The sequence below is a fragment of the Topomyia yanbarensis genome, chromosome 3 (genome assembly GCF_030247195.1).
Source record: "Topomyia yanbarensis strain Yona2022 chromosome 3, ASM3024719v1, whole genome shotgun sequence".
Taxonomy (NCBI): Eukaryota; Metazoa; Arthropoda; class Insecta; order Diptera; family Culicidae; genus Topomyia; species Topomyia yanbarensis.
The window spans coordinates 395,596,571-395,623,346 of NC_080672.1; the positions used below are offsets into that span (position 1 = coordinate 395,596,571).

Consider the following 26,776-nt stretch of genomic DNA (forward strand, 5'->3'; position numbering starts at 1 on the left):
AAATTTTGAGGATATCTGGAGGTTTGGAATGGGACGAAAAATGGATAAGCAAGTATCAGTCACTCGCGTAAGTAGAAGATGAGGAAGGAAATAGAAAAACTGGTATATTTTTCTACAGACATTCTAATTTATATATACAAAAATCAAATAAATACACTAAATACGCGTCCATTTCTTACCTCATGTAAGGAATCGAAAGTCTTATTGTAATGTTATAATCCATTTGATACAAACATTACAGTAAGGCGGGGCTGGTTGATGGAACGATGACCTCGGAACATGTCTGGTGCTGTACACGAAATGGGTCATCGGAAAGTCAATTGAGCTAACACCTACCTAAATCCTTGAACCAAGTTATTTGCATGGATATGTTAAAATACATGCAAACATCTTTTTTCTGTAAATCACTACCAGCTAGTGGGAGTTAGGATGGTTAACACACACACACACGTGTACTCGTTTTGCATCAGTCGAAGCTCACTTACCAAACAATCAACAGCCTGGCTGTATTGTCCAGTCGGTACTATAAGTGGTCAATGCTATGGATTTTCGGCAACGTTGGAATATGCACACACTCGCACCTAACTGATTCAATCAAACACGGGTTGTTTACAAATAGAGCGCTAGCTGGCTGTTCGTTTTCATCATTCGTCGCTTGAATATTGAACGAGCAACATCATTGTTATATAGTTCGTGGTAACGTGAGGTCCAACAAAAAGCGCGGAAGGTCACTCGACGGACGGAATTACCGGGGACTGTGTGATACGTACTCGATTAAAATAAAAGAAGCGTCGTACTTCTATCGACTAACAATTTGTAGCCCCTCGACTTGCTCAGTGGGTGTTGGGAGGGGAAATATGTTCAATGTTGTCAATCCAATGCTTCACACATACTCACCAGGTAACTCATTCGTCAACGGGAACAGGTGGAAACGGGTCCGTCAACTGACGTATTCATCCAGGGTGAAGGAATGCCGATTCAAAGACTCTAAAATAAAAGACGAAAGCAACAAACGACCAGTTTCTATGCCACCATCCAACGATGAGGCTTGAAACTCCTTTAACGAGTACGGAATACGAAAGATGTAAAAACACGTGTATAGAAGTTAAGCAGGGCTCACTGTAGTTAAAGGACACTACCAAATCACTAAATTCGATACATATTACAATTTTATTAGTCCTACAAGGCATATATCTAATTGTGACGTCACAGAGGTACTTGCGCTTTTACGGTGTTGCAATTACGGTGACGGTGACGGTGACTGCGACGGGTACCCGGAGCGATTCCTGTTGCGGTTTGCTGGTGGCGATGGTAGTTTCTGATGGTGGTTCTAGCTGGTGAATGGTGACGGCGGTTGGTAACTGTTTGGTATGGTCGTGTCCGACCCAGGAGTACGACGAAAGACTCCGATTAACTTTCCGTTGCCCTCTTTCGGACCACACAGGCGTGATTAGTCAGTTTCTTGACCACGCTGACTCTAATCCGTAAAGATGGCGACCAAAATGGTGGTCTATCGAGGCGGTGGCGATCTTTCACCTATTGAATTGTACCCTTTAACAATAGCGAATTTCGCTTTTCTTCTATCCACTCAAATCACCACTTTCTGTATCTACTTTTACTGACCGCTCTGTACTATATAATTCTCTAGCTTAAACGATATAACACAACGCGCACTTTTAACTCGTTGGAAGGTTGGGAACAGAAAGAGGTCGATCCGTCTCCTTGCTGAGCTATATCAAACAAAGCCTACGATCACATACGATCGGGTATTGCGCACTTCCCACCAACCTGGACTCCGCACTTTTAAAGTGCGAGTGATCTCAAAACTGCGAGCTGTCAAAAAACATGTATTTCAAGTGATAGAGATGGTACTTTCATAGACAGACCAGTCGAACTAACCGGTCTATGAGAAGAATTTAATGGAAGAATGGTAAGTGCGCAGTGCGGTTAGAATCCAGTTTTTAGTGCCACAAGCAATATTTGACAAAAGCTTTGACACATAGAATTGGCAACCCTTCCACTGGCTGAAACGTCCGTGGATGGTTTGTTGCGCGACACCTTTCGCTCAAACCGTTGTGACCGGTATCCCTAACGTGTATCTGTGAGCGGTTCTGCGTGAGTGACCCCTCCGTCCCAGACGAAACGTCAGACTTGGCGGGCTATCACTCACACAGCTTGACATCATATTCAGGGTAGGATTTAGGATAGGTAGGACTGAGCATATCACGGGTATTATCACATTGTGGCGAAACCAACAATCGGTGTAACCAACGGTTACAAATTTGTACTGATTTATTTGATTTAGTTAAGAGGTTTTTATAATTCGTAAAGACAAAAGGGTAGAAAAAGTTGTGCTTGGCTTTTGATAAGCGATAATAAAGAGCTCATGTGAATAATGATCATTTGTGCTGTGGTAGTGCGCCAACGCTACCCGTTGGCGCCAAATCATTTTAGATCTGTTTCGACCGTAGCAACTAGGGTGACTCTTGGTTCTTGCGCGAACAGTTCGGACGGTACAATCGTCCGTGTATATGCAGGGTTGGAGTTCGCACGGCATGGTGGAGGGCGCACGATAGACTGCACACACCAGGGAAACGGGTGCAAGCTTTATTCAGTTTAGAAATCGTAGCGTTTACCTCTACTATGGGGTCTGGGCAGTGGCCAGCGATGCCAACCTTCCAGTTTAAACTGGATTCTTCCATTTTTTTTACAACATCCAGTCAAACAGACAATCGGAAAAATCTAACAGTTTATTGAAATTTGAGAGTTTTATCCAGTTTTTTTAGATATTCATTTACAAAGTTTTTTTTTCTCACAAATTGTAACTTGATTCATAGAATTTTCAAGCAAGCGATGGGATGATGCCGAGTGCTCCAAAATATGATTTTAATATAAACTCTTTTATGTAACCTGTGAGTAAAACGGTTCGGGAATGTACATTTTGATTCGATTTCAAATGAATTTTACGCAAACATAAAGGTACCACTACATTGTGTCAAATATATTGATGACCATTTGTTGAATTCTCAGCTAGTTGCTATAGTTGTATTGTAAGAAAGGTTTAAGCGCATCCTTAAGTTTAGCAAATGGTCTTAAATTTAGGATTCTGAGGATGTGTAGATTGAAACCTTCAAAGCAGTAAAATTCGACTGTAACTATTACAATTACAATCAAATTCGAATGTTACAATATTTTTTTAATTAGGACAATATCAAAAAGCCGACTCAAATTTTCAGTAAAAGGTATAGAGCATAAGTGTTTATTTAAAATTACGTTCATTGAAACGTTGACTTAAACATTAGGTTTTTATGAGCATCCAGTTTTTCCCGTTTTTTAAAGAAAGTTTCCAGTTTTTTTTGAAAAAAAACCAACTTAATTCACCTAGCAGTGAGATGAGACATTTCTTACACATGTCACTGTTGGATCATTCATTAATTTGCAGAACTCTTTTATTAGTTTGCAGTTTCTGGCCCTGCACGAATAAAACCTCAAATAAACTGAATAGAATGTAGAAAATCAATAAAGCGAACCAAATAAAAAATAAAGCAAAAAATGCAAAACAAAATGTTTTCAAATTCATAAAATGAGTCCAATGATTTGTATAAATCAAATTAATAAAATACATAAATCAAATTGGATTAGCTCATTATATGAAAAACTAGTCAATATTTAAAAATAGTTATAAAATTAATTGAATAAATTAAATTGCCTCAAACTAACAAATTGAATACAATTAATAAGTGGAATGACTTATTATGAAATTATTAAAATTAAATAATGAACAAAATGAATCAAATGAATGAAATGGATCAAATGAATCAAATGAAACTAATTAATCAAATGGATAGAACGAATTTAATGAATCCAGTAAAAACGATGAATCAAATTAATGAAATGCATAAAAAGAACAAAACGATTGGAATGAATGAAAAGAATAAAACTAATAAAAGAGTAAATGAATTGAATAAAATGAATAAATAAAACAAACGAACCAAGTAAACGAAACGAATAGAATTGATTAAATGAATAAAAAGAAGAAGAAAATGAAAAATAAGGCGATGTTAAAAAGTTATAAATTAATTGAAAAAAATAAATTGTGTCAAATAAATAATTTGGATAAAATGAATAAATCTGAAAAATAGTCAAATTATTAAAATGAAGAAACTAAAAAATGCATGAACTGGAAAAAACAAAGAGAATAGAAGGAAAACAATGAATAAAATAAGTTAAATGAATGATATGAATAAAATGTACAAAAATACTGATCCAAGTGAACCCAAAGAATGAAATGAATAAAATAGATTAAATGAACCCAAATGAACAAAATGAATAAAAAGAATGCTGAATGAAATAAATAATTAAAATGCAAAAATCATATACTTAAAACTAGTCAAATATTAAAAATGAATAAAATAAACAAGACGAATAAAATTCATGAAATGAGGAAACTGAAAAAATGACTATTTAGAATGAAATTAAAAAACATGTTTGAATAAAGTAAATGAATAAACCGGATTGTACGAATTTGAGAACTATTGTATCAGAAAGTTATAAATTGTTTTTGCTAATCCCATCATCTGAAAAATGGCTAATTAATATGCAATCAACTTTCTAAAGTTTTCATTCTTTTTTGTTTTAACCTGTTTTGTTTTCGTTGTTCTTTTCTTGGCGGCGTCGTTTACGATTATCTGGTATTTCTACTTTATTGATGGACCTTAATTAGTTATCAGGAACCTGGAACGTTCAATTTGTTTTGGAATTCAAAGTCGTCATTTTGGTTATTTATTCGCAAAAAAAGAGTTTTCTGCAGAATACGTAAATATGCGCAATTGGAAATAGCAAAGTAAGTCAAGGTCACATATGATTTCAAACCCCTTAAACAAAGAGCGACAGAGAAAGAATGCGATTCGTGAATGAGACAGGTAGAATTTTCAAAATTTTCATTTGCATTGATGTATATAGTGTGAAGTTTCTAGGCTATGTCGATAGCACAAAAGCCGTGCATTCAGTAGACATTAATGTACTCTCTTTCCAGTCATCCTTATAGCGTGTATATTGTTTCGTTCGGAAGTATCGTTCAGGAAATATGGATAAATGAGTCCTATACTAACCAACACTACGAAAAAGAAATGGTTCAATTTTTCAGGGTAAGTATTTAATTTGTTGGAAACGCAAGCGCCATTGAAAGTGTCACTTGATATAAAACTGCTCTAGATAGATAGGCTTGTTTGACATTACAAGTCTTAATTTTCTGCGAATTAATACGTTTCTTTGTGTTCATTTGTTGTTACACAGTAATGTGTATGACAAAAATGTAGATCAAATGTTTCAGTACACAGTACATCCAACGCCTCTCTGCTAATTGTGACTGCCATTGAAACATCAATTCAATTTTACTTAGTATAGAGCAAAAATGGACAACGATAAGTTAGAAGAAACATTGTACTTGTATCCCCCATCGAGAATGGGGTCTTTAGGAGACTTATTTTCCGGGTCCAATTTGTGGATATTTTTGGGCTTTGATCCGTTTTTCTTCATAATAGTTCATACTAATGCAATGAATACATATTTTCAATAATACCATCACAAAAAAGATATTCTTACTTTTCACATGGCATATTTGAGCATGTGATTCATTTAAAATTGAATTCAGATACGAAAAGCTTAAATAACGCATGTGGAATGTCTCTTCTTAAAATTTTCATCTTCAAACATCCATATTACCCAGTTAAATTAAATATTTTTCTATGAATTTCCTTAATTATAGTGTATATAAAAGCTCCGAATAGAACTGAATTAAATTGGAGTTGATGTAGTTTTTGAATTTCGGTCGCCTACCAACCCATAGTTCAACGTTTCGTAGGGATAACCTTTCATCTTGAGGGGGTGAATATTTGAAAATAGTTATAGTTTTCTCATAATACAAACATTTTGCAAATTTTCTCAGGACTATAAAATAATTTACTTACCAAGTAGGATGTAATATTAGGCTTTTTTCATACTCTAAAATGCAAAAATATATTTACAGAGTAACGACAGACAAAAAATAGTATTGTCTTCTCAAACCTCCACAATTACATCGCACACATGATTGGACATTAATAAATGTTTCAGGTTATCAGAAGATCTTATCACACAACTTAGAAATGGATTGAGAAACAGTAAGAAATATGTGAGTCGTTACAGTTACCAGGAACACGAAGGAAGGGAGAGAGAGTGAGTGAGAGTGAGAAAGGGAGAGGGGGCGTGTGAGAAATGGAAAATGATGTTTAGTGCCGTGACCTTATATTTAAAGGTATATTATGCGATATATTGATTCCTTACATCTTTATTATAAATAATGTAAGTAGTAATTTTTACGCCATGACCAGTATAAATAACCTAAATCTTGCAAAAGAGCTAAATTTTCGCTAAAGTTTTGGGATTCAAAAATACAGTTTCTTTCGGTGATGCCGTGAGTATAATTATACGAGAAACCTTTTATCTCACTACTAGGTGAATTACTTGATGATTTATGTATTAATTTACCATCAACAAGGGAAGGGATCCAAGGGATAAATACATGAACTCTAGAAAAAAATTCACCATGAACACATTATTTTGTCTTTCAAATGAACTTATATATTAATTTTTGAGAAATAGTTCATTAATTATAGAGGTAATTCACATATTTTTTTCAATATCGAATTCCTTGAATCACGTAGATGTGTTTTCATACCCCGATATTCAAAATCGGTTTAGTTTTGCCTCTAAAACACCAGTAAAGCAATATTCTGTATGAAAAGGTCTCCTTTTTAATTAGTGAAAATTAGTAAGAGAGGAATAAAAATACAAAATGTTTAATATCTCCGCCGCTCGTGAACGGATTTGACAATCTATAGCTTGTTAGAAAGGTATTTTCATAAGCTTTTTACTTCTTTCTAGTTTGTGTGATGTGATTACTTTGTTCGAAAGTTATTTGCTTAGAACCCGTCTTGTTTTGACAGGATCACCCATATCTCAGAAAGTAAACAACATATCGAAAAACAAAAATAATAGTGTCAAATGGTAACATGACATTTTGTACATACATACATACACACATACAGACATTGTCTCAATTTGTCGAGCTGAATCGATTGGTATATGAGACTCGGCCCTCCGGGCCTCGGAATTTTTTTTCAAAGTTTGAGCGAATCCTATACATTTCTTTTGTAAAAAATGTTAGCAACGCTGGCCTTGACTCGCACACAGTTGAACCGTGTGGGGCTTGCATGCTTTTTAATTGAGTTCAACACTACACGGTACGACTTGTGTGTTGCTTGTGAGTTGCGGTGGGATAAATTAATTTATTTTTCTGCTTGTGTGTGCGTTGGTTTGATATATCTAGCGATATTATTCAAAACGACATATCTACAATGAGTGACTCTCTTTGTTCACTTTCTCTTTCGATTTTTACGGCGTCACTAAAACACTTTTCACTTATTTTACAGTACAGATCGGTGGTTTTGACGAGCATATTATGCAAAGAGTAGAATGTTAAAGCGACCGAATTATTAACAGAAGAGAAAGTAAACAATGAGAGCCATTTATTGTAGATAAATACTGTAGCCATATTACGAGAGTGCATTTGCGAAAAAATGTTCTGTCTTTTTGCTCTTTTGCTCACTCAGCTTGACTGAAACCTCCCGATGACAGTTTCGAAAATTATTGCTATTAACCGTTATGTATCCAACAACACCTTTAATAGGCCGACAAGGGTACCCGGTTACCCACAAATTGAAGTTCCTCATAACTCTGTCTTTCTTTACCCGATTTGGACACTTTAAGACGTTTTGCATACAGGAACTCGTCCACTTTTTGGTTCTGTAAAAATGAACCGGATGAATGTATCTAGTTCTCGGTAAGCCGGATTTTCCTGATTAATTTTCCAGCACTAGAATATGATTTGTAAATTTTAATTATATCTTTACAATATGTGTAATAAAACTTTTCAAATTGTCTAAGAAGTCTGTCATTTATTGTTACGTGGCCATATGACAATTTGACCTCGGAATGGTCACTCACGGCCCCACGGAAACTTACTCCGGAATATTCGTTCCGAGGTCAAACCACCATCGTTCCAAAACCATGAGATATAACCTGGAGATGTACTTCCAAGAATTTTGGTACCTATATTGCCAGTATTCCATTAAAATTCAGAAATAGCACCCCGGTACTGGAACATGCTACCGGCAATCCGGATTCCCGCGAACCGAATGAATTAACCCGCTTCATTTTCACCAAGTCTGAAAGTGGATGTGTTCCCAAAACCCAAAACATCCAAAAGTGTCGAAATCGGTTGCAAATTGCCTTATTTATTGGCATTTCAGTTTTGTGGGTACCCGGGTACTCTGTTACGTAGTAAAAAAATCAGGAGTCCCTCCCCACGTCTCCCTGACTGTATCAACAACAATATTAACCCAAAAGCTTGACTTGGTGAAGTTCCAAGATGTCACAATGGTTCAATTTCCAGCTGTGGATAAAACATTGGAATTTCATTAATCCGCCAGGGTAACAATTCAGCACTGGGTGGAAATATACCTATTCGTGCGTACTCTCTCCGCAGAGTGTATTGTTTACGTGAAAGTTATGCTCACCGCTGTTCGGTACCGTTCACTTTTTCTTGTAAATTTTTATATTGTTTCGCGTTTGTAATTTTTGTTTGACAATTGTGAATTAATGACATAGGGTTTAGTTAGGTAACCGCTCTCCTCTCGCTGCAAAAGTGGTTTGATTATGCTGTGCCATAGCGATGACGGCTATGCGGCGGTGCGTTTTTTTTGGTGTTTGTTTTGTGATAGTCGAGAGCGGAAGGCGGCCATCGGGTTTTGGCAAGAAAGTGACGAGCCACGGCGATATACAGACGTCCGCCAGATTACGTGTTTTGTTTTCGGGACAGTTTCCCGCAACGATAGCAAGTGTAGCGAAGTGCGCGAGTGCGACGGTAAAATCACCCGTCGAGATTGCCGGCCTGTGGTTCGGGCACAGTGAAAATTACGGTGTCGGTTTGCCAACAGGGGTAAGCTAACAGTTAAGGAGTGTATTCGCTTCTCCAGCTAATCAATAAGGAACCGTGACATCGACCGTTCTCGCTGTAGAGGATAAGTCGAACGAGCCTAGCTCTCCTCTATAGCTAATAGCCAAGGAGAACGAAGCAGGGCGGACAAAGGTTCCCCCTGGGAAACTTACTGCGGTAACTTCCGGGATCGTTTACGGCGAGTAGACGATCCAGCGATTCGTCGCCAACGTCGCTAGGGACGTTCCAACATAGGAGCCAAGCTCACCTCCCTAGCTAAACGCCAAGGACCGCTGCTAAATCCCTACTTACGCTACTTACATATTGAAACCTCAAAAAGTACCCGGGTACCCTGTCGGACAGATAGTGGTTAAGCCTGGCAAGGAGAGTTTTAAATTCTGCACGATACAAGTCTTGAATTCAATATTACAGTTCAGATACATTACCTATTAAAAAATTCACAAATTGCATTACTATCAATTTAGGAACATATGTTTATTACCTTCACCTATAGGCCCCTTGGCTCCAATGGTGGTTGCTTAAACTAATTACATTTCAAAATTTCCAATATTTTCGATTTTATCGAATTCCGCGTCCGATTGAAGTCAAAGACCGCCGCCACACTGCAGGAGCGGATCCAGAAAAAAAAATCGGAGGGGGTCCAAAATTTCGACTTTGAAATGTTCATTGTACAATACGTAATGTGCAATATCCTCATTCAATAAAAATCGGTTCTGGTTATCGAATCTGGCTTGGAATGATTTTGAACTTAGAATGAATTTAAAATAGAAACTATTTCAAAATTTCTCAAGCTTTCGGGGGGGGGAGGGGTCCGGACCCCCAAGACCCTCTTCCTGGATCCGCCACACTGTTAAAAATTCGCTGGAGTCCGGTAACAGCGCGCTGGCAACCACAGTTGGTTCTCCTGAACGGAACTTGAAGATCCAGACGTCCGAGGATTGTAGAGCAATCCACTCTGGCAGAGAGTAAGTCCGAGACGCACAGGGCTCGAGAGCAGTCCCTCAGTATGCTGAGTGTATCAACTGGCAACGGTTTTCATAGCTGGGCAGTTCGAATCTGTTTCGCCATGGAAGATGTCGAAGGGCGAAGCGTATGAACCTGCGTTGGACAGCCTAGATTCTGTCAGTCCCGTTCTGGTAGTACGGATTCCAAACAGCAGAACAATATTTCAACGTTGAGCGGACCAACGCGTAATAAAGCGATTAAAGACAGAATACGTCCCTGAAGTTTTACGCTATATTGAAGATGAACCCAAGCTGTCTTGATGCCGTATCTACGATGTATGAAGTATGTGGTTTGAATGTTAGTGCCGCATCCATAATGACTTCGAGGTCTTTGATGTGAGAGTGTCTCGGAATGCTAGAGTCGAAGAAATTGTGGTTAAACTGAGTCGGATGGCGTTTCCGCGTGAACGTAACTATTGAGCATTTACTCAGGTTTAAAACCATTCCGTTTAGATCACACCACGTACTAAAGCTTTACAGTTCCCTCTGAAGAATCTCGGCTTCGGTTTTATCCCATATTTGTCGAAAAATTTTCATGTCGTCGGCGAAAGAAAGACTGGGTCCTTGTAATGTGGTATTGACGTCATTAAAGTAGAGCGGGAATATTACTGGACCGAGATGGCTTCCTTGTGGGATGCCATATGTAGCGAATAATGGTGCTTATAGACAGTCTTTAATGCTGATTTGGAGTTACATTCCATCGAGGTAGGAACGAAACCAGCGCAGAAGTTGTCCATGAATACCGAGTTTGTCCAGCTTCGCTAATGCGATATCAGGGTTGATTTTGTCGAAGGCCGCAGATAGATCCATGTAAATTGCATCGGTTTGCAATCCCTCAGCGAATCCATCGAGTATATATGCTGTGAACGAGAACAGGTTGGTCGTTGTTGATCGTTTAGGCATAAAACCGTGTTGGTCGTCTGTAATGTAGTGTTTGCAGTGTAAGAAAATAGGGTCTAAAACAACCAGCTCGAATAGTTTCGATACGGCACTTAAACACGAGATTCCCCGATAGTTATCACTGTTCGATTTGTTTCCTTTTTTTTATGAATTGGAAACATGTGAGCTGCTTTCCAGCAGAGAGGGCATGTTCCAGTAGTGAGTGATAGCTCGAAGACTCGCCGAAGTGGTTCAAGAAGCCCGCTGAAGCACTTTTTGACAAAAATCGAAGGAACGCCATCTGGCCCCGGGGAACTATAGGTATCATTCAAATGTTACTATCAGTATATTATTGATTTTGATCAAATTCAAGGCAAGTGCGAAGGGCCAATAAACACTGGATAGTGATTGAATCATACATGGCGATTATTTAGTGAACAAAAACTACGCTTGTTGAATTTGCGAGGTAGACAAACAGAAAAAGTCAAATTTGCATTGTGTTCTCATTTGACTCTGCTGTCTGCATGCCGTCATTTTTTTTCCTCACTCTCCCTCGCCACTGTTGTTGGTACTCACTATCCTCAGTTGGTTACCCAAGTTCTCTCAACTGAAAAAGACGATCATTTGATTTGTGACACGTACATTTTTAAGAAAAAGTTATAGTCATGATTTCGTGCAACTCTGCTATTGACACTCACGATTCATTTTTCGAATTAGTTATGAGTTTTCTTATCGCTGATGCATCTGACAATAAATTTCTGTAGGTAAATTTTGATTGGCGAGAAGATTAAGCTATGTGAGAGCAGTTTCAGTTTGTGTCAAAAAGTTGCGAAGTTAATTTGTAGCAATTCTCGGTATTCAACCCAATGGTTGGTAATGGTTCCGCAGGGTGTAGTCAGCAGCGTAGGGTTTAATATAAGAGTTTAGAAGTTAAATTGGAACGGAAACAATCATATCCCTAGAAGACGATTTTGATTTATTATTACGAACAGTTTTGTTTCGTACTTTAAATCTGCTGCTGCTGCTAAGCACATTATTGATCGAATTGTCAACGGCCACGTCTCTCGTGAAGAAGCTGACTTGATCAACTTGGTCGAAGCCTGCCGCAACTGAGGTGATTTTTAAAGAATTTATTTTCAATGTTAACCGATTTTTCATACAAACTTCCATAAAAACTTTGAAATTTTTGGAGGGTCCGTAGACACAACCGATCGGTACCAAAATTTGCACAATTACTAACGGCCATAAAAGGAATCAGTAGAGCCTGGTGGAACTAAAAGTCAAAAATTGAACCAGTCTAGTGTGCATTCTAAATCCCAGACGAATACGCAAATGATCACATGGTTATATAATCGAATTTATACACGCGAAGTTACATACACGCTAGCACACACGACATGCAAACGCTCACGTGATCAAAGCCGATTACATACAAACGCTCGAGACCTTCACGATCACGCCCATCTACGTCCGCGTTTTCGTAAATACAAAAAAAACGTGACTAAATGAACGTTTTAGCATTTATATAGTTATAAACGCGCTCCCAAGTGCGAACATACAAACGCTCGTTTCCTCCTCGAGCAGGAAGTGTCCACTCCACCATATCTGAAACGTACACTCAATATCACAACCAGACTCACAGCCCGCTCCAATTGACCCGAAACAGTGTTTTAGTGGGTGACATTTCCCAGCTGCAATTATAGTGAATTGGTTATGGAATTTACGTTTTGCCTATGTCCCGTCAGAGTCCGACACTAACATAGTGACAGGACTAAGCTAGCGCCGGATTAACACTAGTTCTAAAGACGGAGAGTGAGTTATTCTCACAGTTATTTACACCGTTCTGAAAATCCAGCTCTACAGCTCTAGGACAATTCTCGAAAGAAAAAAAAGTAATAGGAACAGAGAATTGCGATAATATTGCAGATCGCATTGGCTTACTGGGCCGAACTATGTTGCGATTTCGCTGGTCTATTTAGTAAATCTGAACTCCTGTACGCTTTACTTGTTGTTTTCTTTAGTAGACAGTGATTTCTTTTTGGATTTAGCGCCTACGTGGCGCTATATCCGTGTCAGGAACTGATGAGACAAAGTCGAAACGAATTATTTCTTAACTTATTAGCATACAGTGTTTCTTCGAGTCTCCGAGAATTATAATTTCCATAACAATTCAAAAATAGCCTTTGCTTCTTTTGGGGATCTCGGAGATGTAAATAGAAATTAGTTATACATAATTCAAACGGCATTATGAAAATAAACAAGATAACCATAGACCGGATCCTATACGACCAGCAAAAAGTTTAGCGCTATCCGGAAAATGTTCCTATATTAATCCACCCAGAGATGTGGTTGTGCTTTTCTTATATTTTTTTTACAAACGGTTGACTGTATATTTAATTTATATTTGTTTTGCAAACCAAAACTAATACATTCAATACCGGTATGATAAGAAGATTGATATTGCATTACGGTCACTTCATCAGGGAGTTCAGACCTAGAAAACATAGCCTTTACGATAAAATAAAACACGACTTTTAATTACGAAGAATCCCATCCAAGTTTGTAAACGACGGTGCCAGCGGTTGCGTTGTATGCATCTCTGCTTTGCATCACAGTAGTTCTCAGTTCACTCCTAGCCGTGGTCGTTAGATCTTTCTTTAGTGAAAAATTACATTTCCATTCGAAACGGTAGCAAAATCGGTCTGTATGGTGATTAGTCGAATAGCTCAGCTGGCGAAGTTAACTCTCTAGCGTTGGTGATTGGAACGCAATGCGGACAGAAACTGACAATTTCCGTTCGAGCTGAGTAGAATGGTATTTATAATATATACATATTGAGCATCCAAACGTTAAATTTCTGAGTTATTTCATAGCCTTTCTTATAGACCAAAGGCAAACCCATTTATTTTCCAACATTTCGCACCTCTCACAGACAGGCAACTGGCAGAATTATGCAAAACACGCCTGTGGGATCGGACCCGAAAAAGTTTACGGTTGACAAATGTCAGACAGATATACTTATTTCACGGCTTTGATTCTCGGAATGGAACCGCAATCCATCGTTTACGAATTTCCCCATTTATGATTAGATGATGGCATCGGAAAAAGAAATCCTCGAAACATTACGCTCGGTGCAGGATGTGCGTGTTCGGAGACACCGAACGAAGACAATAAATATAACCCAATGGCAATTTTGATAATCCCCGTAATACCCGTCATCACGATAAACGTCAAATCCACGTGTCTGATTTCGTCGTTTCGCTTACATTTCGTGCTCACCACCCAGACTGGGTAAGGTTGGTGATCCCTTATTCGTCTCACTCCAAATATGTATAATAATTCAACCTGTTTGAATACATTAGTTATCTCTGTTTCAAGTTTTGGTTCTTGAAACGAATTTTTCGCTTCGCAACGAGGTTTATTCAAATTTAAGCGAAAGCCATCGGTTTTATGCCGAGTAGCCATGAAAGAGTTCAGCAGGATTAATCACCCGAGCATAATAAAACATCAAAATTACAGTAAATCGACATCGTTTTTAATGACAACATCAAATTGAAAAGTTTGAGTTTATAATTGTGAAATGTGATATCAAATAATGTTCTCATTTTCCTGTGTTTACATAGCTGGCGTTTGTTTTTATTTTTATTTGTGCTAATTCCGTGGTAAATTTCCTCTTTGCTCTCTTTGATAGCGAAATAGTTTTCTGTTTGAAATGGTATATAGTACAAGTTATTAGCTCTCGATTTTAAATGTTTGACCTAAACGACAACAATGATTATTATTGCACGTATCGAGACAAAAACAAGGATGGGTAGGTAATGTCAGAGACATAACTGAAGTGAAGTAGAATACACTTAGGATGGTAATTCGAAAGCTGTAATTTTTACTATCTTCTGCGTGGTTGCATTAAATTCAGCTATCAAGTATTTCTGTTATTTACATATATGCATTACCTACACGTACATCACTTGCGATGCGTTTATGCAAATGAAATTTCGGTCCTACCTCGAAACTTGCAAACGTCCGCCCGAGACACATGTGTGGCAAAATGCAGCTGCAAGGTTTGTTTCCAAGTGTCCAGTGGGCAATTATTTTCAAGTAGAGTGTATTAGCTTTACTACTAACCGACAACAAATGTAGTACCAGGACATTACTTTTAACGAAGCATTTCACTTGAAGAGCAGTGAAATTCGCAAACAAAATAAGTAAAATGAAAATCCCGTTTCACGATTCCTAGCTTGCCCCTAGTATCAAATCATCAACAGAAACTTATATCAGTATTCAACAAACCAACATAATCTCCTTCAAATCATCAATCGCAGCCACACTACTGTTTGCTAGAAGACAACTAATAAAAGAGCACACTCCTTAGCTGTGCACTCTGGAGCGCGCGCCATGATGAATTTATTTGAGAACGCCACACATAATTGAAAAAGCAAGAGAACGGGGTCTTTTTCACTCAACTACCCCATCGCCAGCGAACACTTGAAATTCGTTTATATAGCTTCGAATGAAAGAGCGTTCTGTTTTTTCTGAGGTCTGTGATCATTGTATGCATAAAACTGGCGCGCCTGTACATCATTGAAATGATGCCTGGCGGCAGTTATGTAATATACTGCTTCGAGCTGACGGAACGTAGCAACTACTACGAGGTCAGACAGCAAACTGACAATTTTTTTTCTTATGTGCTGCTTTTATATGCGTGTCGCGGTTCATTGGATGCAAAGAGGCGGTCCTAGCAACGTTCGCTGCTTGGTTGAATTGTTCGGACCAATCAGCGCTGATAAATACCACTTTCACAAAATACATTATTTTTGTTATTTATAGTAATAGTACATTTTACGGAATCAAATACAATATATGTGCACATATTTCCGATCAGGTAGTGAAAAAATATAGCGATTTCGATCAGTACAACAAAAGTTATTCGCTTTTGAAAACTGGGAAAATATCCCAGCAGAATCTTTGAAACGGGACCCCTATATTGAATCGCTAGAAGTATTCTACTTCAAAACACGTATATTTTCTAAACATATTACTGTCAAAACATTCAGACTTGAATCACTATATTTGCAACGTCACAACTTCATCGTTAGGTTTTCAACTTGATACCAGACTCTGGTCGGTTTTAGGGCACACTTACCCTACTAGGTAAGGGAGGCAAAATGGAATGGATGAGATGGTTTCGGGGCGGGTGGGCGAAGGAAATTTAATGGCTTTTGGGGTCTCGTGACAAAGCCATCACCACTTGCTAGAACGAAAGAGCAGAACGACGGGCGAATGACAGAGGGCGCATCATTTTCCGTTTCCGCCCATTCCGTAAGGATGTTGTTTCTCTGTATAAGAAATCGGAGGAAGCATTTATCTCGCGTTTATTCTCTTATATTTCTACTTCCTACCTTAGCAAGCTGGTTCCGTGTCGTGTTGTTTGGCCAAGCGTTGGCCGTGCCTCCCACGTGCATCGTCATCATTACGTTACCGTCGTCGGGGAGTGATATGATTAATGGCGATATCTTTGTTGCCCGTTGTTTGCTGTGTTGTTGTTGTTGGTTAGTACCTGTTTGATGTCGTCCGGTTCGGGGATCCTTTCAGCATTCCCTGGCTACAGAAGTCGCGCTTCACCGGTGCTATGTTTATTTAGGTAAATGAACTGTATGTTTTTTGTTGATTTTTTGTGAAAAATTTATGGTGCGGTATCGTTCTACTAGATTGGAATGATTTAGTATAGTTTATCAGTAAAGGAGATTCTGAGTACGAGAATAAATGGTTTGTACCTTTCAAGTAAGGTTTCTACCCAGAGATTTTTTTCTGACCTGGGGGTCGACCTCAAGAGAAACATGAGTAAATGCTGAAACCAGATGGAATTTCGAATTAAAACCGTTGCTCGAAAAAAAATTGGAACATTTTCACAGCATTTTATTATCTAATGAATAAAATAGAGACAAATCTGTTCTTTTTTGTTCCTTCTACAACTCCAATGCCAATTTAGTAGAGGTTTCAAACTTTACCCACATTCTCCGTAGAGTTTTGTTTTGACAACGTGCAATGCTTAACACTTTTCTGTGCCACCCACTATTGTCTGTAAACGAGAAAACAAAGTGTTTGTAAACAGTTTTGTCGGTTTTGTTTAGTGTCGTATTTTACTTTCCTGGCAAACCGAAAAAACTTCGAACGGACCAGCCACTCTCGCTGTGGAGGTTAAGCCGTACAAGCAGCTCCACAGCTAACAGCCAAAGAATCAGGTAAGACAGCGGCATCATCTGGAAAGCACACTTCGTGGGAAACAAAGAATACCCCCTCTGGAGGCTACCCCTAGAAATATCACACTAACTGATAGTTGGAAACTTGGTTGACATGACGATAGAAACCCGACTACGGTTTGGTGCAAACCAACTATGTCTTTGATTCTCCTTTTTATGCTTATTAAAGATTTTTCATCTGATAAAAAGATGGTTCAATTTACTTAGGAGTTTTGTAGCTTTCCCTAATCGCCGTGATTTTGTCTCAGAAATGGCCTGTGCCTAGCGTATATGACTTATATTGCAGACTTTTAGTCATTACTTGTCGGAATGACTGGAAGACCGAACACTAGATTTCTCGTATCATTGTCCTCATCAACCCTGCTGGGTTATTTTTAATATTTTTTCCTACTTTTGCTACTCGACTACGTTCAGCCGTGTTAGAATGGCATTTGTATCTCTTTCGGATAGGTGTGTTCTAGTGGTTATTACTTTCCCAAGCCTTTTTTATACTAAACACTGTGCTTTCCGACATATTCACCAACCGAACTATATCGATCGTTTTCTCAATTTTATTGAAACATAAATAGGACAGACCAGATAAAGCAAAGATCGTGTAGTGCGCTATATCGATTACCATCGAGAAGACAGGAGGTGGGCATGGTGAAGTTGGTAAATTGGCTCTTAACCCGAAAGAAGAGGCCAACGACCCTAAAGTTCAAATTTCTGTAATCAAAATAAAAAAATCGAGAAGATAATTCCATGCCATACTATGAGAATTGAAGTCTCCTCAGTGTAAGGAGGAATTCCGCAATGACACAAAGTGGCCTGCGCCCAACAACGGTGCAGTAGCAAGGGGATGTCAAAGTTGTACTCTTCCTGAGCCAAGAGATCATAATATTTTTTCATGGTGACTGATGTAGCTCTCTTCAGTGCAAAAGAGTGCATTAGCATTTGGCATGCTTAAGCGTTTTTAATCAGCATTCAAAAATCTATTAAAAACGTTTTGTTAGTAATCAATTATTTGAAAGCATAACAGCAGTGAAAAAGAGGTATGGTTTTTTAGTATTTCGGATTCTCCTCTTCAGTAACTAACGCCAACTTACTGCTAGTTAGATAAATCCAAACCAGCACCAAATTAGCGCTAGTTTGACACTAAAATCCAAAAAGTCTCACGTTTTGCGTGAAAGCTGAACAACTTGCTGTGATAGTAAGCACAGAGGTTCTGTTTGCCGACGAGGAATGTGAACCGAAACCTTCCTATATAAGCACCAAAGCCTGGCACTACGCAAAATTCCTAAAAGGGAATTTTTTTGGATGATACTGACGAAGAGAATTCGAAACACTAAAAACTTTTTATGTTAGGTCTTTTGTCCTAATGCACAAAAATTTGGTCTTATCCATAAAATTTCCCGTTTGGGAATTTTACATAGTAGAAAAGAATTTACCGGCGGTGCAGTAATGTAGCCGTATATTGTACCAAAAACGGATTTTAAAGCAGTCGGTGATCACGCCGTCGATCTCTACTTTGTGGACGGGAATGTAGACACCGTAACCGTTTATAAAAAAAACTCGTCTTTAGTAATATCATTTGCTTACTTTAGCTAGGATATCACAATGCTGGGCTTATTTGAGCGCACTATTGTGATATCCACCACGACTGAATATTTCTGTGCTCTGTATAATAAGTCTTTTCCAGGCAAGTTCAGATCCTGACGCAAAGTGGAAAATTGTAAAGGCAGCAATTACGAAAAATATACGAATTTGAAAGACAAGTCATGGGATAATACACCAAAAATGTGGTCGTCTTTAGTAATAATATACTGGCATATATTCATTAGACTTCATATCAGTTATGAAGCCTGCTGAATATATGCTCCATCCGTTGCCTTCAAAAATCAAGCGTCAACTGATTTCTAAATCAAACAGTCTTTTGTAGCTCGGATTTATCAGTGCCTTTTAAGTTTCCAAGCATCGGAAATATTTATTTTTTTGGTGAAGGAACAAATATTCAAAAAACAATCTATTGGTTTTTTTCTATGATAGGACGTGTTAAATTTCCTTATAAGTCGTCTACTCAGTTAACCGATCTGCATGTACAGTATCCCGTAAAAATGTTCCGTCCGTCGCCTTAAAACACCTAGCGTCAGCTGATTTCACAAAGTGCCCCGTGCATCTTCAATCACCGCAATGATGATATTACCGACGAATCTGCACTGAACTTATATTTAAAATTTCGGACTTTTTGGTGCTCATTGGTCGCTTTGCTCGAAATAAGGTGGGAAATTTTCGAGTCGCTTTCGAAAGATCGTCGAAGAATTAGTTTCCGTAGTATATTTTTAAATGTCATACATACTTCGAAATTGCTTGGAAATAAAAATCTCTCCAACTAATGTGTTTATACTGCTCAATGTTTCATCGGTGGAATGTGGCTTTTGTCTATTGGGTGATGAAATAATAAGTCTTGGGGTCTACAAACGGCGTTATTCTCAAAGGTTTTTAAGGATGGATGTTACTAGAGCACTCTAGTTAGAGTGTGGCCAAGAGGCCATGACGTATCCAAACGAACATGGAATTTGACGTATACACAATAGAAATACGTCAAATTTCATGTTCGTTTGGATACGTCATGGCCTCTTGGCCACACTCTAACTAGAGTGCTCTAGATGTTACTGGCTGGAATCAATACTCGTCGAATGTAAACAAAGTTTATTCTGTAGCGTCAAACTGCCGCCCACACTGATAAAATCAAGTACCTATTAATGCGTAGAAAACTACTAATTTTCAATAAAAGTGGAATAACCCATTAAATGGGTAAAGCGTTTGTACCCATAAATGTGTACAGACCTTGTACGTCAACCTGGGTATGTTTCACCCATTATTTTTCGCAGAACTGTTACAACAAAATGCGTAAAAAATACCCATTCATGAAATTCGCGCCAGAATGAAAAATTCTGTCAATAGAATTATTTCAGAATTAAAAAAACATAAAATAACATTCATTTCACATTATTGTTTCCTTATAAAAGTATAAGAATCTAGATAGAAATTCTATTTCTATTCTAAAACTACTTAACAAAATAAAAACGCCAACTGGATACATTTTTGATGGCTGGATCTTTTGGCTGCTCTAAAAATGCCGAACTGGCGCATATTTTCAACATCCTCAGTAGTCTAAACAAACGTTGTTTTCGGAGCATTGCCGAAATGTTCCGTTTCCGCCACGGACTCCAATGCAGGGCGATAATTTGCAGGTTCCACTACGATCCTTAGTTTGCAGGTTAACTCGCTTGAAATAATACTTAAGGATTTTTCACCCATTATCAAGATCAATATACCCATTGACATTACCTCATCGAGTAGTTGTGAAATGGATAAAAGGTACTCATTGTTAGAAACAAAAAAATACCCATTTTTTGACAGCTGGAATAACTTCCGAAAATGGGCAATTTGAATACATAAAATGGGTAAAGTTTTTTTTTACCGTGCAGGTGGCGAAATCGTTTGAGTTCAACAGTGAGCTGGACCGTTGCCAGAAAATTATTTTATCTCAGATTATGTTTTAAAAAATATCCAGTAACCATCTGATACAATTCAGGAACCTCTGTACGATGTGCATAACCGAGGCCTAGAATCCGAGAGCAATGTGTCCGCCGCACAGTGGTCCAAAATTGAAAAATGATGGTCATAAGTGTTTCCTGGCTTCCAGTTACGTTTTTGTGTTTTGTTGTCTTCAGAAAAATTATGTGGATTTTTTTTACCTATATTGTGAGATGGACAGCTTAATTCTCATTAACCCTTTGCGATGCAGTGGGACCTATACGTCTCACCTACTTCTCCTAAATTCTAGTTAGCTTTCACATCTAAATACGAATTCATACGTTTAATCAACTCTTAGGGAAAAAAATTATGTGAATTTTTTAATTACTTATTAGTTATAAACAAATAAAACTCGAAAATCCTTTTTTTTACAATAAATTCGGCTGGGCCTAAACTAAAGGTCATTGAGATCTAAAAATTTTTTTGCAAGTTTCTCAAATATTGAACTAAATAATAAATTTTTTGCAGAATTTTTCGTAGGTCAGTTTTTTCGAAAAAAATTATCAAACATGCAAAAATGGAGTTTATTATTATGTTTGTCTATAAAAGATTCTGAGAAACAGGGATAACTCCTAGCATAGCATAAAAATATATTCTGTGGCTTTCGAGGTTGCTGATCACGATTCTGATAACAGAATTTGAAAATTCAAAATGGCGGCTACATAATGGCAACCATTTTTTACGAAATTGACAAATTCGGTTACAGTCAGTAAAAAACTCGATTCACGGAGTCGCACAGTCGTCATATTCCATCCATTTTGAATTTTACATTTTCGACGTCAGAATCAAAATCGACGACCCCGAAAACCCTCTTGTAAGACGTTTCAGGCCAATATAAAAAAACATGATATTTGGTCGGGCACTGTCGCCATATGGGGTCGGACATTTTGAATTTTACATTTACGGCGTCAGAATCAGAATCAGCGACCTCGAAAACCGATATAAAACTAAAAATTACAGTATTAACAAAGAAAAATGAAATGCGCGTCGCAAAGGGTTAAGGTGTTATAACCAGTTTTCAATAACTTTTTTTATTATTCAATCAAAAAATTTGTATCGTATATCTATAAATTTTTATAGACAAGATATAGTTATGCGATTATAAATGTGCAACATTCCTAAATACCCTAAATGACGTAGAATTTCGTAAATACACTGAAACCTCCATTTACGAACCAAACCGGGGGTTCGTAAATTGAATTAGTTCGTAAAAAAGTGTTCGTTATTTGGGATTTAGTTTGTAAAAAAAGTTTGCTTCACATTCTTATTAATATTCGTTGGTTGAGCAATAATCTCGACAACCCTGACAATATGGGTATTTTTGGAACGGGCTTGACAAGTAGATGCTGAAATGGACAATTGGAACCGTTTTGAAATCCAAGATGACGACTTCCGGTTGAGCAATATTCTCGATAATCCTAACAATATGGGTATTTTTGGAACGGGCTTGACAAGTAGATGTTGAAAATGGGCAATTGGAACGGTTTTGAAATTCAAGATGGCGACTTCCGGTTGAGCAATATTCTCGATAACCCTAACAATATACAATATGGGTATTTTTGGAACGTGCTTGACAAGTAAATGCTGGAAATGGACAATTGGAACCTTTTGAAGTCCAAGACTTCCGGTTGAGCAATATTCTCGATAACCCTAACAATATGGGTATTTTTGGAATGGGCTTGCCAAGTAGATTCTGAAAATGGACAATTGGAAAATTTTCCAAGTTTAATATGACGATTACCGGTTGAGCATTATTCTTGATAACGAACAAAATGGGTTCTATTTCCGTCATGCATTGGTCAACCCTATCCCGAAAATACCCATATTGTTGAGGTTATAGAGAATTGGATTCCAAAATAGTTCAATACAGCGATTTCCGTCCTGCACTCGTCAACCCCATTCCGAAAATACCCATATTGTTGAGGTTATAGAAAATTTATCTAAACCGGAAGTCGCCATCTTGGATTCGAAAATGGCTCAAGACATCGATTTCCGTCGTGCACTCGTCAACCCCATTCCGAAAATATTGTTGAGGTTATAGAGAATTTATCTAAATCGGAAGTCGCGATCTTGGATTCCAAAATGGCTCAAGGCATCGATTTCCGCCATACACTCGTCAACCCCATTACTAAAATGCCCATATTGTTGAGGTTATAGAAAATTCATCTAAACCGGAAGTCGCCATCTTGGATTCGAAAATGGCTAAAGACATCGATTTCCGTCATGCACTCGTCAACTCCATTCCGAAAATACTCAACTTATATTAGTAACAATTAACTAAGAATACATAAGTATATAACTTCATGCTGTAATGTACGAATTCAAACTTTCCAAAAAGAGTTCGTTATTTCCAATTTAGTTCATAAAAAAAGTTACGTAAATCGAATATTACGTAAAAAAAGAGTTCGTAAAAAGAGGTTTCAGTGCAAAAGAATATTTCAGTAAAAAATGCGGTTTTCTACATCATTTTTTGTTTGCCTCTTTTGGCAGCTAATTTTTAGATATGTTTTACAGTATAGTATAATGTTGCATTTGAAAGCAAAACTGGAGCCCGATCTAGTAAGATTTATTTTTGAGCTCAATTGACATACACACGAAAGATACAGTTTCTTCTATCTCGCCATCTTGGATTTATCAGCCATCACCGTTTGTCAACATAAAATCAGGCCACACTATAAGTTTTCAACAGTTGGAAAAGGTTTCCGGAGCTGCCAAATGCAGATCTGACCTGAAACAAATAACAGTTTGTATACAGTTTTCTAATACGTTATGTAGATCAACGACTGGTTGTTAAGTTGGAGATTTTGAAGTCGGCTGTCTCAGTCTTTTGAAAAATCAAAACAAGGGTTTCTTATTACCCGACGTTTCGGCCTTTTGGCGATGGCCTTTCTCAAGGGAAACTATAATTTTTTATTAGAGAGGAAATCATTAACATAAAAACATGACTACATGAAAATTACGTGGTATAACATTGTGAACTTACTAAAGTTATTGTTTTTCGTCAAAAAGTCGCTGTCCGACCGTCCGGTGTCTGATGTATGTTTCTGGATGCATAAATCTGTGCTGAATGCAAAAACAAAAACGAGTTTTCATGTTTTTAATACATTAAATAGATTTAAACGGATTTTATAAAAACTTCTATTAAAAGAGATTTTGTTTAACCCTTCCTGCACCCGTTTTACTAACATGGCTAATACAAAATTGTCTGGCAGCTCTGGATTTTGCACTGCGCATGTATTACTTCAAAGCATATGCAAGTACTCAATACTATGAGAACAATTAGAATCAGGCATTGCATTTATCGCTCATATGAGTAAATGCGTTCGGATAATTTGCTACTGCGTCAATAAAAACTCACATTTTCACACGAAAAGTTATTGGCACTCACACAACTTCTCCGGATAAATACAACGTGTTATTTCTCCGGATAAATAAAACCGCCGGAGAATGAGCGAATGAGTTTATCACGGTATCCTTTTTGTGCTCGCTGCCTTGCTATCGCTATTCCAAAACACGAACAAACAAGTCTGTCGTACTTCTTTGCCGCTTGCCGCTTTTCTTTGAAATTAAGTGTATTTTTTGGCGCTTTCATTGTGTTTCATGAAATTAAAATATTATCACCTACTCCGGTGAGAAGGAAAAACTGAAATAAATTTTATCTGGAAAATTATTCTCACGCTATTTGTGGAGACGAAGAATTTTGCAAGAATTACAATGCCTGATTAGAATAATTAATATAATTGATTGATGAGTTGATGGACTAAAAGTAAACCAATGGATATGACAATAAAACATTTGTTCTTCTTGCTGATATACAATTCCTAACCCTCATACTAATTCAAAAGTCATCATTCACTCAGACAAGACCATGCGTATTCTTCACGCGCATTAAATACCCAATGGATTAGTTTTTTAGTTGCTCAAATAACACTGAAAAAAACAAAGAAATTAGTTCGCTCAGTTTAAAGAAATGTCAGCGCGATTAGCATCAATCGGTGGATACGTGTTCCCTTACAATGCCATCAAACAAAAAAAAACATTTGAAATTATATACGACAAAATATGTGCAATCCTTATATTCTTACAACGGAATGAAGATTACTTAATCATCTCCATTAAAGAAAGATCGGAAAAAAATAGTTGCATAACCAAGGTGGTTCATTTTCAAAGCACTGCTGATAAATCATTTTATAAAAATAATTGATAAGGGATGCGAACGAAAATAGCTGATCACCGCGTGTTATTTCTGTCACTTTTATTTATAGCTTTAATCACGGTTTTTACCATTACAATGAATTTTGTTTCGAGAAGGGCAAAAAAACGAAACACGTTGTATTTCCTTTCTAAAAAACTGCAGAATGACATTCATATGTAAAAGTTAATGTATTAGAATAGCAGTTCCAACAATATGTACGACAGTCAGAAAGTCTTACGATTTTCTAAGAAATCGAGAGGGTCTGAATTACCCTCACGGTCTTAATTGCCTCGCGTTTCCCTAAATTACTAAGTTACTCGTTCTGAGATAGTTTTGCTACATAAAATACGGTAATCGACAAAAATGATTGCAAAAAATGACTTGATATTATACTAATATTTTTTTTTCTTCTAATTTGTCACGGCTCAATGCGTTAGCACAACTGAGCCGTGGATCTTTCGTGTTTTTACAAGATGCAACTGATTCACTCTAGAATACCTATCCGTCTTTCAATTTCATTGCTTTCGTTGTCTCTTCGTCTTAAATTTGCGGAAAATAGCTAACAAAATCGATACAGTCGAACCTTGCGGCAATTGAAACATAGTAACAAGATGTAAAAATAGAAAAAAAAATAACGTTACAGGCTGTCCGTCGGGTCTTGTTGACGCAGCTTGCTGCTGCGTGTTGAAATCCCCTTTCTTGAGGGTGCTGCATTAGGTGCGTTATCCTCTGCAACTTGGTAGTCAGTCAGTCTGCATTCTCTCGTATTGTCGGTCAGGCCCATGTCATCATCAGTACTGCTTTTATGCTACTCATTGTCGGAAGTTATAGTTTGTTTCTTGTTCTTTCGGGTCGCTGTTGTAACTCCGTCTTCATCGGCATTTGTTTCTTTATTGGTGGTGTTGGCTGTTGGATTGGAGGAATTTGATGCAATTTTTGTTGCTTCGCTTTTGAATACAGTAATTTTACTGGTACTGGGCATGATCATTATTGATTTAGTGTTTGTTACTGCCCGATTCGCTGTCGTTGGTTTAGTAACCGGTTGTGGTTTAGCATACGTCGACTGTGTATCGGTCTTGCTTGTAATAGATGGAATTTCCTAAGCAGCCTCTGCGCAAGGTTTTCCGTGGTGTAGCGGCTGATCACAGAATTGGTACGTAGGTATCTGTGCTGGGTATGTAACTAATATTCGCTGAGTATATGTGACACCTTGGATTGATTTGCATAGGATAGTCAGGTAGGAAGGGATAGATTTTGTCGGACACATTCTCCCCACACACACGCTGTTGCAAAGACCTGGAAAGAAATTCCTCCAAGTATCTTCCTTAACGGTATTCACTTCTCCGTATTTTGAAATGTGTTTTTTGATAACACTAGCATTAGTACGCTGTGCAAGGTCATGCAGCTTTTCTTCACTAGTGTCATCCTCTATTAATGCTGGGAAGCTACTTATATAGTTTCGCGGTAGACAATATAAAAGATATAGCTTCGTTTTCATGTTTTTTTTTTCAATTTATAAAAATCAGAAAAATAACTTTTCAATAGTTCGAGATAGAATTTAGCAGTATCCCAGGAAATTGTAGAAATCCAAATTTAAAGAAACTTTGCCGAAGACACTGAAATTCTGTGTCATATACTTTTTATTTTACAAAAAAAATTGTCTCAATATACTGAACCTCTAGTTTCTTTCGTTAGAAAATCATAAATATTTTTTACTAAAAATAAACTAATTTGTGTGTAAATATTGCAATATATAAAAAAATTGCCATTTTTAGATGATCTATACTACATCTATATTATT

The 26,776-nt window shown here is 37.5% G+C and overlaps 1 protein-coding gene across 5 annotated transcripts in view; it reads left to right on the top strand.

Annotated features, from left to right (window-relative positions):
• Positions 1-26,776, top strand: part of LOC131689584 (uncharacterized) — a 96,852-nt gene that overhangs the window by 2,842 nt on the left and 67,234 nt on the right. Inside the window, exon 2 of one of the 5 annotated variants that reach the window (XM_058974780.1) lies at positions 5,036-5,147. The exons of the other annotated variants lie outside the window; for them this stretch is intronic. The gene's annotated coding sequence lies outside the window, so the exon portion shown is untranslated. The remainder of the gene's footprint in view (positions 1-5,035; positions 5,148-26,776) is intronic. 5 annotated transcript variants of the gene reach the window in all.